This window comes from Leiobunum rupestre, chromosome 7 (assembly GCF_980474605.1).
Source record: "Leiobunum rupestre chromosome 7, qqLeiRupe1.1.hap1, whole genome shotgun sequence".
NCBI lineage: Eukaryota > Metazoa > Arthropoda > Arachnida > Opiliones > Sclerosomatidae > Leiobunum > Leiobunum rupestre.
In genome coordinates this window covers 35,944,691-35,959,853 of record NC_143390.1, presented here as the reverse complement: position 1 = coordinate 35,959,853, position 15,163 = coordinate 35,944,691, and the positions used below count along the sequence as shown (strand labels likewise).

The window sequence follows — 15,163 nt, the reverse complement described above, 5'->3', positions numbered from 1 at the left end:
AAATTATTACGCTGCAGATTTAGGCCTTCATTGTGTGAGAGAGCGTTTAACCTTGAAGCCAATAAAAATAGAACCATTCTTCCACAATTGAAATAAAGAAAAAAATCCAATAAGCTTCTTTCGCGGAATGTGTTGCTTGATAATTCAAAATTTTTTAAACGTTAAAACAGAAATTCGTACTAAAACAGCCATATAAATTAATACATTCTTGATAGTATTTTATTGTTGTTTGGACAAAAATGATAAGTCTCAGAGACAATTTTCAAGTTAGTCGATACAGTTTCAACAGTCTTTGAGACATTTATAACCTCGAAAGATCTATGTTCCAACTTTCCTTCTCAGTGATAGAAAGTGATGGACGTCGCCCAAACTCTCCATCCCAACAAACTGAAAAGATTCTTTTTTGCGCCATTTTTGGGAGACAGCTGTTCCTTTTACAACGTTTATCTCCTAACTAGAACCCTCACGTATCGTTAACCTTTATACAGCATCCAGGACCCAAGACTGACATGGAAAATTTACTAGATTAATTATTTTACGCGGTTTAATATTAAAATTAGGTCGAAATTTATCGAATCACTAATGTACCATGTAAATTGAAACCATATATGCAAGTATTACGGTAACTTAAGTTAGCGTATATGTATAATCAAAAGTAACATAATAAACATAAGTATACCACTTCTTTTTCCGATAACGCAACTTCCGATTACGAAATCACTCTACGACAGACTATCACTAACCGAAATCGTTCAGTGTCATACTTTGTTATTATTTTACTTATGGTAAAATTTGTAATAAAAAATCAGACCATAACTGCGAGGTCTCTTTGAAATCTACTTAAATGCAAATTAAAATTCATTATTCAAGAGGAGGCGATATAGAAAATGCTATTGTAATCATTCTCATTGTCTTTCGTATAACAAAAGCTTCAATAGCAAAAAAGGGTTTTTCCCTCTAAAAGAAACGTAATTATCATCTGTTATATGTCCAAAAAAGGTTGCAATACGAACGATTAATTAGGCCAATAGGGAGTAAATAGAAGTCAGGTCGACTTTTTTAGGCCCGACTCATCCCCGACCAGAAAATTAAATAAACTTAACTTTAAAATTAAGAATATTGTGCAATTTTCGTTGTAAAGAAGCAGCGCTGCCAAGCAAAAGTTTAGCAGCCTGTCAGTTTTGCCAGACTCCCATTATTTTGTCTTAAATGCACCGAAAATGGCGGAATATTAATATTTTGCGCGCGTATCATAGATAATATACAATTCCCTACCCTAGATTCAAATTCAGAGAGCTTTTCGATTGACGGTTTTGCAATGAAGCGAATACCCACTTCCGGCACTTGACCTAGGAAAAATTGATCGCAATCGGATTCTGTAGCGTGCATTCTGTAGTTGGTTACCATTTGTAACTATGAAGCTAATTTTTTCGGAGTTCCGGAAGGAAGTGGGTAAACGCTATTAACTACGCGCGAAGCAGTGATTGGGAATCCAGGGTACAATCTCTATATTATCTTTGGTAGTAATGACCAGGACTAAACCAAATGGACAAAGGGTTAATCACCAATTTGCTAAAGCGTACAGCGAGGAAAGCCGGACTTCTGAGACCTATTAGAAGAAGCGTAGTATCAGTCACAATCAGAGACTAGTTAGTTATGTGATAAACTCACAATCACAGAATAGCTTACGAAAACCTATTAGAGCCTACAATACTGATCTAACCCGACAATTTAGTAGAGAATCGTCTGTATTTGGGCGGTTTCAAGAAGGCGTGCGGTCATGTCAAAAGCAGAAAAATTCGAAGAGACTCGCGTGCCATAGACGGCTTCCTCTGGTTAACGTATTATTTCTGTAAACAATTCTCTTAATTGTAAACGTATACTCGAACAACGAAGAAGAGTGACCCCCAAAAGAGAGAGAATTAATTGCTTAAAGTTCACTCTCGCCTGTTTTTAAGAAAAGCGTTCGCCGGCTCTTGTTCAAATGTCAAAGACAGACAAGTAGGGATAATAATATCTGCAGAGCTTGAAATATTATGAAAGATACAAGGCTGGAGGGTTGGCTACTTCGTTATCAGCAAAAACAGAGAACTTATCTTGAGTTGTTGTTGTTGGCGATTGATACGGGCATTGTTGTTCGATAAAAAAATGCAAATCTATAGATGACGATAGAACTATTAGCAATGAAGATATGATAAGCAGAGTACGTTTTGTGTTACTAAGTAATTACAATGGGGAATATTTATAAATACATCTACCGTAGTGTTATTATTTGAATACTTGAATCTCCATAATCATTAACTTATTTCATAGACCCTACACTCTTAAAAAAAGCGTTTTTAATGGTATATCAAGGGTGTAATATCTGTAAAAAAACACTCTTTAATGTTAATTTAAACGCCCTAAAGGGATTTTTATTGTCCCAAATTAAAAACTTGAAAAGGTGTATAAAGGGTGTTATATTACCCCGTAAATTGAGTGATTTAACACCTGGTAAGGGTGTAGCTCCCTTAAGGGAGTATTGTAGCACCCTTAAGGCAGTAGTTTAAAACCTTAAAGGGAGTAGTTATAAAACTTTAAAGGGATTATTATAGAACCCTTAAGGGAGTATTGTAGAACCCTGAAGGGGGTAGTGTAACACCCTGAAGGGAGTCGTTTGGTACCCTTAAAGGAGTAGTCTTGGACCCTAGAGGGAATAGTTTTATACCACAAACTGTTAACAAAGGAACGAAAACGGAGGACATAAGCACCCCAAACAGTGTAAATAAACACCCTAGCAGGAAAACTGCTTTTTAAGGTGTAGAATAACATCCTTTATAAACCTGTTAAGGTGTTAAATATGGGACAAGAAAACACCCTTAAAGGTTTGAAATGAAACCCTTTTTTTAAGAGTGTGTGTATTTTCATATTGTTCCGTAAGTAAGTGAGTTTAGGCTTAATTTTAAATGGAAACTGGGAACCACTCCTTCTGCGTTGAGTTTGCAAGTTACCTCACCACCGTTTGAAGGAGTTTTCCTACTAGTTATACTTTTTCCCCCTTCCCAAAAAGACTTGTTGAGGTTAACGGTAATAGTGAGTGTAGGGAGCTGTTGGCTCGCGAGGCAGCAAAGGATAACCTCCACCCTCCTACGCAGTATAACCCGAACACCAGATTTAAAAGGCATTAAAGTCGCTAGCTGATTAGGGACTAAGGTGGTGCCAAGGTGCTGGTTTTTATTATTATGATCAATTTGGTAAGACATTTTCGGTCTAGTGGCATAGAGAGCTGCATTTGAAGCAAAATATTTATCATTATCGCCCATTCTCGTTGAAAACATTTCAATTTCCGTTGAAATATTTGTCTTCAATCATTAGATATGAATATCTAATTCCCGCCCTTTCCGGCTGTTACTATATACAGGGTGTTTCAAAGGGTTATGCAAAAAGTTTAAGGAGTTGTAGGGGGTGAGTTGAGAAGTATGCCTGTTTTTCCCCCATTTTCCTACGATGAGTTAAAAGAGCGCCGGAGAGTTTCAAAGTGTGGCCTACTAGCCCCTGGAAGTAGGCTGCAACAAGCGCAAGACCAAGCAGCAGGGAAATGCGAACATTAAGGTTTGGGTTCGTGTGATAGGTGAAAAGGACTTTGTTAACCAATCGAGGTAACCAGCGTAAAAAAGTAAACTTTAAGCCGCATTAAAAGTCCCTGCTGCTATGTTTTGTGCTTGTTGCAGCCTACTTCCAGGGGCTACTAGGCCACACTTTGAAGCTCTCTGGCGCTCTTTTCACTCATAGTAGGAAAATGAAAAAAAAAACAGGCATACTTTCAACTCACCCTCTACAACTCCTTAAAATTTTTGCATAACCTTTTGAAACACCCTTTATATGGTAAATGGTAAGAAACCGTTTCCATGCTGCTCTTACTTAGCGAAGCAAAAACATTGATGAAGCTTGCCATAGTATAGTGTGTTGCTATTTTGTGCCGGCAAACTTTTTCGCGTGTTAAGCACCATATTTTGTGAATAGCATAATGAACGGGTGTTATAATACCTCATAAGGCTTCGACGAATCCAAAGGTTCGAATGAAAGCTCGTCTGAGAGAGGATAAATACAATGGGATAAGCTTTTCGTCCGACCCTTCCCGCTATATAAATAGAGATTAAAACTATTCTCTTAAATAAAGCGTGGCGGGTAAGAAAACTAAACGGGGCCAGACTATGAGCAGCGGTGAAGCGGACGTTGCTATATAACGAAAGAGTGGAACTGGTATATCAAATTTATTGATCTTTCGATCATGCGGTTATCCCAACTTCGCCCATAAGACTAATCGATATCGGCCTCAGGTAGGTTCGGAAAAGCGCGTTCGCTTAATGTCAAAGGTCAACAAGGCCACTCTTTCGACGCCAGAAAACTCTCTCGATTGGTCAGTTGACCGTGTTCTCAAAAAACTAATTAAATTTATGGTTCCCGGGCGCTAATCAGCGACTGGTCAGCTATGGCGAATAAGCTCGAGTAAAATACGATTTAAATTAATCAAAGGTCAGTTTTGCGTGAGAATTGCGCCTGTTTCCCAAAAACTAATTTTATCGAAACAGTTTAGGGAGTTTTGGGAATTACTTAATGGATAAACTTTAAACACTGTCCATACGTCATTGAAACCTTTTTACTATATTATTCAAATTTAATATTAGCCTATAAGATAAAATTGCCTTTTCGTATTGGATACGCTTGGGAAAATTACAGAGATACATTAATGGGAAAATTGGGGGATGGCCAAGTTTTAAATTCTGCTGATGCGATCAATTCGGAAGGGACATCAATTTCAGAGACTAATTTTAATTTAAAATATTAATTTTTACCTCTCCGAGGGGACAAAGTCCCCTAGGAGGGGTTATACAACGACCGTGTCTGTCTGTGGGTGGGTCTGTGGGTGGGTCTGTGGGTCTGTCAGGCCTGCGAACGCGTTCGCATTTTCGGTGCAATGTGTAATCACTGCGTACGCAGTTTCTCAAACCACCGTGTGACGGTGAGCGTTAACGGATGCATTTGCGGTTTGGTTTGGATGGTGTTTTTTCGCTCCCCGTCGTGACGGTTTGGTGTATTACGTTTTTGTAATGTTTATGCGTAGGTTGTGAGTGTTGAATTTGTTGTTTTTGTGTTCTGATGGTTGTGCATGTTGAGTCTGTTGTGTTTATATGGGCGTTTTCTCTCCAACTTCTTCTTAATGACTTTGGGACGGACCGAGTGCTGAGTGTAATGCTACCTCTCAACGTCCAATGGCAGGGTTTCCACCAGTTGTACACGGTATTCGTCTTAGTATCAATTTACGATCGCATCGGGCGGGATTTGAACCCGAGACCTCCTGATTGACAGGCGGACGTTCTACCACAGAACCACCGACACTTGTTACGCCTTATTGAAAATTAGACCTTCAGCTTTATCGGAAGAGTATTTAATAGAGTACGAAATTTTGGTTTAATTGAAATAGAATTGAAATTGAAATTATTGCATCGAAGAAATTCTAATTTAGCGTTTCTCTATTGATTAAAAACAAATGCGCCACCCAGGTTTCGAACCCAGACCATTCGGCTTGGCAGTCGAGCGCTCTACCACAGAACCACCGATAGCTGCTTAGATTCACTGAAATTAAGACAGGCATCGTAAGCATAATAGGTAATAAAGTCTTTTTTTATTAATGAATTTATGAAGGCCTAATCTGGTATTTTTTAAAGGTTAAATCTTGTTTTAGCGCAGTCAGCCGAGATTAGAGGGTTAAAGGGTAGACCCTGTGGGTGGTCCACTTTCTTAACGACCTATATATAGTTCTGTTAATTCAAAGGAGATAATTTAACGTTAATTGCTTTAAGAGCTGGCGGTTAGTCAAGTGGCTCTCTGTGCTTTGTTGATGGTAAGGTTTTTGCTTCTTGTAAATACATTTGGTGTGGATATTTGGATATCTACGATTTCTAACGCAGTCAATGATTTCTTGGGTGTGCGAGTCATTATATGATATTGGAAATTGGACGGCATTGGTCTTTTTCATGTGGTATGCGTCACAACGTCAACAGGAAGTGAACGAGTCGTCCACTACCAGATATCTACGGTATCTTCATCAAGGGCGAGTGTTGAAATAAAATGAGCGTTAAAGATGCGGCAAGTATTTCGTAAGCGAGTAATTCCAAAAAGCCTCTGTAGATATTTCTTTCATTAAAATTTGCTTCGTATTATATTTAACAGATAAACTTGTTCTGTAAAAGGGTTTAATTCAATTGTGCATTTTTATAGTACGTCTAACTTACTGTTGTAACTACTTAACTTATGATATTCTGAATAAATTAAAATTGGTCGTTTCGTCGCAATTATTTTAATTATAATTAAAATTTTATACCGGGCGGGATAGAAATGGGTTAATATTTTTAACAAATAACTCTAAATTGCGGAGATATATCTTTAAGCGTTATCTCGAGAAATTAATACCACTAGGGACAATTCTTCCGAGGAGAGGTATATTTTGGCTTGCCAACTTGTTTTACGAGTAATTAATGCGTTATAATTTATTGCGGTGAAATATGTAAGGTAAAAATGAATAATTTTATTTATATTCTGTACCAAGAGCTGCCCCTTGGATCAGATCGTGCTTCCTAGTAATATACGGGTGTTTGTTAAATTTCCCCGAGACCTCCATAAACACTTGTTGAGGTTAACGGTAATAGTTAGTCGTAGCTGTTAGCTCGCGTGGCATGAAGGACTTATTATTATTATTTCCCGTTCGAACGGAGGAAATTAGCCACTGGCTCTGCGCTTCATACATTCAAACCTCCTCACGGAGCCTCTGGTGCGATTTCCTCTTTAACAAACACGAGTGTTACAGGAAAGCGTGGGCCAGAGCCAGATTACCCAATAGGCTGACTAGGCCTGGGCCTAGGGCACCAAGCCTATAAGGGGCATAAAGAGTTTTCGAAAAAATTAAAAGTACAAAAACTTTATCATTTACTTTTCACAAAATATTTTTTTTTCAGAAGTAATTTTAGTAAATACGTCCACATTTTTCGATATCATGTAAAGCAATTATTTATTAACGTCACTAAAATATCCACAAAGTCTACATTGAAATTGTGTTTTATATTTGTCAATTACAGATTGCTGGAGCGTCTCGCTCGCTCGCAACTGAAAGGCGGCACCAAATCTAGCTTTGAGCTAGGGACCCCACAAGGTCTTAGTCCGTTCCTGGCGCGAGCTGGTTGAAAGAGCACCCTGTATAAAAGATCCTTCCCCGTCCATACTTATCAACCCGAGCAGCCTGTTAATATCATTTAAATTTCCTCGTTGAAACTGTTATACTTGAAATGGAATTTCACTAAACATAATCTGAATAAGAAGAACGAAAATGGGAAAAAAGGCCTAAATTGGATAACTCGGGATCACGACGACGCGATCTTTCTCGGTCTCGCAACGGTCCGTGGCCTAATTAAAAGGGGCTCTCTATTTTCAACCATCGGCGGCGCAGATCTGAAAAGGACAAACCGTATTTGCAATTTTCCGTGCGAGTTGGAATAGTAGCGAGGTTCGAGGGATCCGAGGAGTTCGAGGAGTCTGAGGCGGACAAAGCCTTTCCGCCTCTTACGTATAAAGAAGGGCTCGACAGCGCAATCCCACTACGCCACGCGCTCTCTCTCAATACCTCGCAGCCACTTCCTTAACTGACGGTTGTTCCGGCCCGAGAATATATCACCATCGATTTCGGGTGCCTTCCTTAAAAGCGGCCAAGGTTGTATCGATTTCCATCGCTGGCGGCCGAGCCTGCTCCGATCCCGCCGTCGTCGAATAGCAGCGTCGCTTTCCTCCGAGTATTTCTCTTTCTACTTTGAATTTATCCCGGGGCTTCAATGACCGTCGGCCCCAACTAGTCGGAGGGAACATGCCGAAATAATGTTATACTCCTTGTCACATTTCCAGAAAAAAGAGAGAGAAGAGCCTCGGCCTCAGTACGGCCCCTTTCCAAAGAGTATACACATACCAAACGAGGGCTAAGATAAATATTTGCCATCCCTCCGCTCTATCCCCCTCCATTAGCCAATAAAGAGCATCTTTCAGCCGCGAAATATAGAGGGCTACCTGTTTTTTTTTAAGAATTTTTCCAGTTCGAATTCAAAACTAGAAACTTCTGGGTTTTTTTTTAAACTTAACTGGTACATTCAACTATCGTTGATTTATTTTTGGTGGAAAAGTAAACAGTTTCGGTCTCTTCACGAAACCAATGCCAGAGCGCAAACCCAAGAGGTTCCCGCGAATATACCGTCCCCGAGTTTATTACGGCCGAATGCGGCAGTCTTGAGAATATTATTACTTTAAAACGACTGTTTGACTTTCATCGGACCCCGTAAGGTCGAGTGTCCGAGCTCCGAGAGCCCCGACTTAATTATACCAAATGTCTAGGACCCAAACGCGAGCTGGGTTACGAGTTAAAGCGAGACTTTATTTAAGTTTACTATTTACGAGCTTCTATTAACATTTTAAGAGCTAGCAGTTCCGGAGGTATAATTTTGCGAGCGGAATCAACGAGGGAGGTATGAAAATCGAGACCTAATATCCGCGATAGGGAACAAATTCATCGGGAAGCGCTTTCCACAAACTCGATAGAACGGGATAAACCCAATCGATCAAGAAACGACTCGCCACAGATCACTCAATCAATTAGGTGATGTCTCACCAGTACGTCCAGCAAACGACCACGCGAGAGGAAAGCCACTATAACCTAACCATCTAAACTAAACGAACAAAGAGCTAATACATTGTAGAAGCTAGAAAACGAGTCAATCGTTGAAGATACTCAACGTGAGGGACTTAGCCTCATCAACGGATAGTCCGTATTAAGAATTTAACAACAAAAGGTAGCAACCATAACAGAGCCGCGAAAATGCGCAATAATATGGGAAAACGTTTACCATTTAGGGCGATTGTTACCGGGAGTTACGAAGGGAAACCAAACACACACTCGATAATTGGATCCTATTATTAAATTTCCGGAGTGCGGCAGAAAGTATTAAGCCGTATAGGAACGCCAGCCAGCCTTGTGGAGTTTTTTATATAAAGAGAAATTGACGGCTTTCTTTTTGTCGCTTTGATTCGGAAATTACGATACTATAGAAATAACTGAATCCTTATCAGTGGCGTCTAATGTGAGGTCGAATATCTCAATATACAACCGCTATATCGAGGGTTAATTAAATGCATTCGGACGAGAAGAGAGTTGATAAGAAGGAAAAAAAAAGCCGCTGCCAGAAAAAAATTACAAGGGGGGGGTAATTGGGGGACGTGAAATGGATCGAGAGTGTACGTTTACCATTCGACATTTGGCGCGCAACCCTGAATAGTCGCTACTTGACGTCCATCCGACACTTTTCTTCAAAAACACAAGGAGGATGGTGATGACGTCGACCTAACCCGACCCCTACCGCGTCGAAGTAACTATCCTTCTAGCTCTAACCTTGACTGGAGTGAGGCTCCCCCTCCCCCAGCACCGGTCGCTCTCCCTCGTAAACGAAGCTAACTTCCGGAAAATGGCGAACGGAAATGAAGTGGATAGGAATATACAGAGGGAAGGCTACGTAAAACCAATTCCGAGAGCCCCGTCAGCGGGTGCCTGTCCCCGTGTGTAATTGCATTGTAGGGAAATCGTGTAAATAAAGCCGGAGGGTCGGAGTCCCCCCCCCCCCAACCGTGCCCAGCCCGCGGTATATACACGCTCTGTTTCGGGACGGAAATTCGATTTCGACACACGTACAGTTCCGTGATGTCGAGATTTTTGGGGAAAATAGAAAATTAGCCGCCGAGGCCACCGCCCAGCCTTCGGCATACCACTTGCCGCCTTCTTCTTCTTGTACATCTGAGCTCCCGAACCTCCGAAACTAAAGAGTAATTGCCATCGGCGCTATAGGAAGCGGCATGAAGCTAAAAAAAAACGTTGTTAAAATCTCGATGGATTTTTGGTTGAAACAATTTTAAAGCGGCTAATTTTTTATCATCTCAAATTATAAAATGAGATTTACGAAATAAATTTTGCCTTCAAAACTTAAGATAATAAAGAAACAATTTATTTTAAAAAGAATTCGTTGGAATTTCTGTAAAATAATAAACCTAATTTTCAAAAGCGTTTCATCCAAAAATAATTTAATGTGTTATAGAAATATTGAATGTTCTAAAAAAGATGCTTTACAGGAGCTATAGATAAAAATAGATCTCGCTTTTCAGCGGGCCTAATGCCAGAAATATAAATTCGTCCAATCACGTAATCATAGTTGAATTAATAGTGTTTTAAAAAGTCCGTTTAAATCGATCCGCATGAACGAATTGGGCTCCTCTCCAACGCGTATCAATTAAATCAAATTAAATTGAGTAAATCTATATAGGCATAAATTCCATTTACACTTCCCTTCTACCCAAAAAAAATCAAGCAGGAGGGGTGAGGGTCAGGGGAGAAAATGTGATAGACGTAGCAGGCGTCGTGGTTTTGTCGTTGCCAGAGAATTTGAATTCCACTCGGATGCGGTCGGTATAAAATAACCTGCCAGAATATTTTCTCCGTCGCTTTAATAGTAAACAAACATTTGCATATACTAGCACGAAGCTTATCGCGAGTCCAATTGCCGAATGGAATAACGCGTAGTTAATAGTCCAAAGGAATAAGAGGCGCGTGTATGGTGATTCGTAGAGTGGCCTTTGATGTATAATTCCAATTGGGAATGAAGAGAGTAGGTGACGTAAGTCCGGCGGGCCGTCTCCGGAGGAAAGGATGAGCAACAAAGTCTCAGTCGGGCTGCTGCCTGAGCGGTTAAGACTAATGCTCGTCGTCTTTAATTGACGCCGAAGGAAACAAAGTTAAGGCGAAAGGGAAACTTTACCGCCTTTTTTCTCGCCATTTATCCTGGCCAGGAACACGGCGCTAGGATAAAGAGTAATGAACCCGCGACTAAATGAGTCATTCGCACGCTATACGGGTTGCTGGAATAACTCGTCTAAGTTTAACTTTGCGGAAAGTTTTCGGGGCTTATTAAAGGTCTATTGTTACAAGCTACTATTTCCACCATTTGCATTATACAAGAGCTTCGCGGAAACACGTATATCCCAATCGAAGTTCGAGACCTTTCAAGGTAATAAGACAAGAGGTGGAATGGACGCGAAAGATTTAACGTTTCAATCAATGGTGAATACGTTATTCGATCGATGCCAAGTGGTTTAGTCCTTGATTCAAATTCAAATTAATATTAATATTAATTAGAATAAATGAGAAACGAAAAAGATGAATGATTCGCATTAGTCAAGAGAGAAGATCCTTTCCCAGGGATAACGCCATTAGAGGACGATTTTTAAACTCCCAAAGTCTTTCTAGATGGCGCCAACGGTCTGATACGGATTCATTTTACCGCGCAAAATATTAAATGTTTCATGTTTCTTGATTGGTCTTTCGTTGTTAGTTTTTAAAACATGGATTAAGTATTAGGTATTGGTTCTCGTAATAAATCAGAAAGTATTTAATCCCTTCCCTTCAAAAAGTTTAAACTAGCGCCATCTAGCATAACTAAAATCATTTAATTCGATCCTCCAAGGGATTCGCTCTAAATATTCGTTTCCCTGTACTCAATTCGCGAATGTACGTATTACGAGTTTAAGGCATGACGCAACTGCGGTCCGAAGAACACGAAGTCAGTAATTACCGATACGAGATGATTGGCGATCTTACTTTAGTGAAAACGAACTGCGTCTGCACTTTGGATCCAGACTCTTAAATATTTAAATGATGACACTAAAAGGCATACGATCCTGTAGTTGGAGAAACGATGAACGGTGAAATCGTATCTCGCTATCTTTGAATTATTAATCCATAATGCAAGTTCGTCTTCGGTGCCCGAAAAATAAGTGAAAAAGGAAAAGCCATTAAGAGAGCGCCAGTTTGAGAAGATCATCCGAGAATAAAAATACGCGAAAAGGCCCGTGTCTCTCCGGGGGATAAAATGCCAGATAAAAGTGACACCCATGGGCCCCGCGGGTTAAAGTTCCGACATTTTACGACGCCATACAACGTTTCAAAGGTAAGCTAGAGCCACGTTAGCTTTCCGCGCGTGACAGTCGGGTAAAATACTGGAAGAGAAGCTGTCGACGGCTTTGAAAGCGGCCATGTCGCCCAAGGTCAAAACTGGCTAAATCGCTAAGCAGACTAGTCTCACGACGAAGGAAAAGGTCGAAGTTCGACGAAGCGATCCCTAAACATTACATCGATAGACTGAGACAATGGATGGAAGCTCGTGGGAGCTTAGGGCAGCTCCGGAGCCCATAATTATTACCATCTCGAGAGACTACTGACGCTAAGTCCTTTCTTTGAAAGGGTTTCCTTTTTGTACTCATCCCTCCCTTTTACACTAAACACAAATGCCGAAGAATCTATATCACCTCCTTCCTCCGATACGAACTCGCTATTTATGGGAGAGAGTAAATAACCGCTATGTTTATAGTTTCTAGAGCAGGTCAAACGTAAAGAGGATCGTAGATTAAGTAAAGCCAATAAGCCAGAGTTATATTGACGGCGCACGAATTAGAGTATTGAATTTAGAAATAAATCGAACCAATAATGAATTGAGGATTTACAGAGAAAATAGGGGCAGCCTCTTGATTCCTTGAAGAAAAGTCAAGCCCCTACCCCTTTGGACGTATTTAGGTGGCTTGGGGGCTGCAATGGATCAAATGGGTGCAAAAGGAAAGTGGATTTTAGAGGTGGTTTCTTTTCGCTTGTTCCGGGATTTCGGAGTAGGGTAAGAAGAGTAACGCTATGACGTCATTTTACTCCGATTCTGTGGTGGCGAATAGTTTGAATCGGAGTAAAAACTTTATTTCAAAATGGCTACTTGTGACTTTTTAGCAGATAAATTATGGCTAGCAGACGAGAAAATCCGATTTACTCCTTTTTCAGAGTAGCCCTAATACTCCGGAACAAGCGAATAGTTTATGGGGCATAGTAATTTTCATTCCCGGAACAGGCGAATAAAACGTTATGGGGTAAAAGGAGTACACTTTTAGTTCGAGAACAGGCGAAATGAAACCACATATTGTCAGTTCAAAACCAAACCGAAAAGAAATCGTAGGTACGCCCTTGCCTTCCCCCTCCGGTACTTTGCAGGTCCTCTCATGAAAACAAAAGCTATTCTCTGTCAACCTGCAAGTTCTCTCCCCACTAATTTAAGGGGTTTTCCCCCGAGTTCTTCGGTTTCCCCTTCCATAAAAACTTGTCTAGGTTAACGGTAATAGTTAGTGTAGGGAGCTGTTGGCTCGATCGCGTGGCATGCAGGGCTTGCCACCACCCTCCTACGCATTGTAACCCGGCCACCTGAATTAAAGGCTTCAAAAGTCGCATGATGACTTAGGCCTAAGGTGGTGCCTTGGGTATTAGCCTAGCTGATTATTATAAATTCTTGACCGAATTGATTTAAATTTATGCGAATTATAAAAATCACTATTAGAATACCAATGTGATATATTTATATCCAAAGAAGGGATTCTAATTTAAGTAATGAAAGGAAAAATATTTATTCTTCTTCATCGCGTAGAAGACTAACTATTAGAATAAAATGGGTTCGCTTCGAGTCGTAACAAATGGGTCACGACTCTTTATGGCTAGCAGAAAAAAATAGACATTGTGAGAAACGATAAAGACACTACGCCTTTAGAAACCAGCGAATGCCGAAACTACGTCTACTCCAATTCCTGGCGGAATCATAGTGGGCTGCTGGATTAAGAAGGATTCGTCGCGACCTTTCGAACTTTGTGTCCATCCCATTGTTTTGAGACAGTGTTAGAAAAATTACAGGAGCTATCTTTCTAAAAGGCGGTTGAAACTTGGGAAATTAAGGTCAAGAAATCATAGTTTCGCTTGAAATGTTAGTTCTGAAGGCTCTATCATAAGTTTGTATAAGTTCCTAAAACGTTTAAAGTACCGCACCAGCTTCCTGGGTAGTGCTCGGAATTGTTTATTAATTATCCACAAATTTTCCGATTTATTTAAAAAAAGTTGGTAAAAAGAATATCATTTTAACTTATTTAATTATGTTTTTTACGCAACCAAGCATTTATTTGAATAAAAGTGGTATTTATTTAAATAATTGTTTGTTTTATTTAAATAATAGGCTTATTCACTTTCGATTATTTAAACATTTTACAATTTTTATTCAACTATTGGTTATTTAAATAAATATTATTTAAATATCGCCGAGCTTATTTTATTCATGGATAAAAATTAATCGAATGCCGAGCACTATTCCTGGGTCAATAATATGCTCATGATTGGCAGAAATATTTATGACAAAGTATTTAAGAGGTCGAGATAATCGATTATCAACCATATTTTTCAAACGCAAGTGTGAGCCTTTAAATAAATCAGAATGAACGTATTGGAAGTGACTGATCATTTACGTTTCGGAAGAAATAAAGTAATGCGGGCGAAATTCATCATTCGGTGCAGTGTATTTTTTATATTTGGCCAGAGTAAATTATGACCGATCTGATAAATCAGCTACGAGTACTTTCCTCCTTTGGTTTATGAGGGCTGTGAAAAATGGGCCAGATTTTCAAAACTATGGTCGATTTCGAAAAAATGTCTAGAAATACCTCCAAACATTTTATGTCTGACCCATACAAAGTTCGAAAATAAGATAAAGTTTTGAAACCAAAGTATAGAGAAAGTTGCTAGTCCGACCAGCTTGGTCGAATAGTCTTTGTGAAAGGTTTGGTCAGTTTTTCTCGGATTTTATAGAACGGGCTATTGAAAACTGTCTCTTGGTACATGAATCTTGGATTAATTAACGTATTCCGGTTTAGAAAAAAAACCTAGAAACCTGTGCTAATGGTGCCAGCAAGGGGAATTTCTACGAGACTAGAATATTCCTATGAGTTATTTAATCCAAGCATGAATAATGTAAATTGGCCTATACTTATCTCGTAAGAGTTGTATTATAGTCTTAGTCGATAATTCAAAATAACGGTCAAAAACGCCGCCGATCAGTTTAGTAAAATATTTTCGGTGGCGTAATCGTCAGCCATTTTTGGTATGGAGATACAGGCCGGAAGGCAGGCAAGGCTGCCAGATTCCGATAGACCGAAAACGGCCAACTCTCTCAAATGTTTTCGTTTTCAAAATTTT

The 15,163-nt window shown here is 39.7% G+C and overlaps 1 protein-coding gene across 2 annotated transcripts in view; it reads right to left on the bottom strand.

The window, feature by feature from the left end:
* The window catches only part of LOC149936110 (adenylate cyclase type 3-like), a 69,658-nt gene that overhangs the window by 32,587 nt on the left and 21,908 nt on the right, over positions 1–15,163 (bottom strand). The window contains exon 1 of one of the 2 annotated variants that reach the window (XM_090154938.1): positions 8,922–8,993. The exons of the other annotated variant lie outside the window; for it this stretch is intronic. The gene's annotated coding sequence lies outside the window, so the exon portion shown is untranslated. Of the gene's footprint in view, positions 1–8,921; positions 8,994–15,163 lie in introns of those variants that run through there. 2 annotated transcript variants of the gene reach the window in all.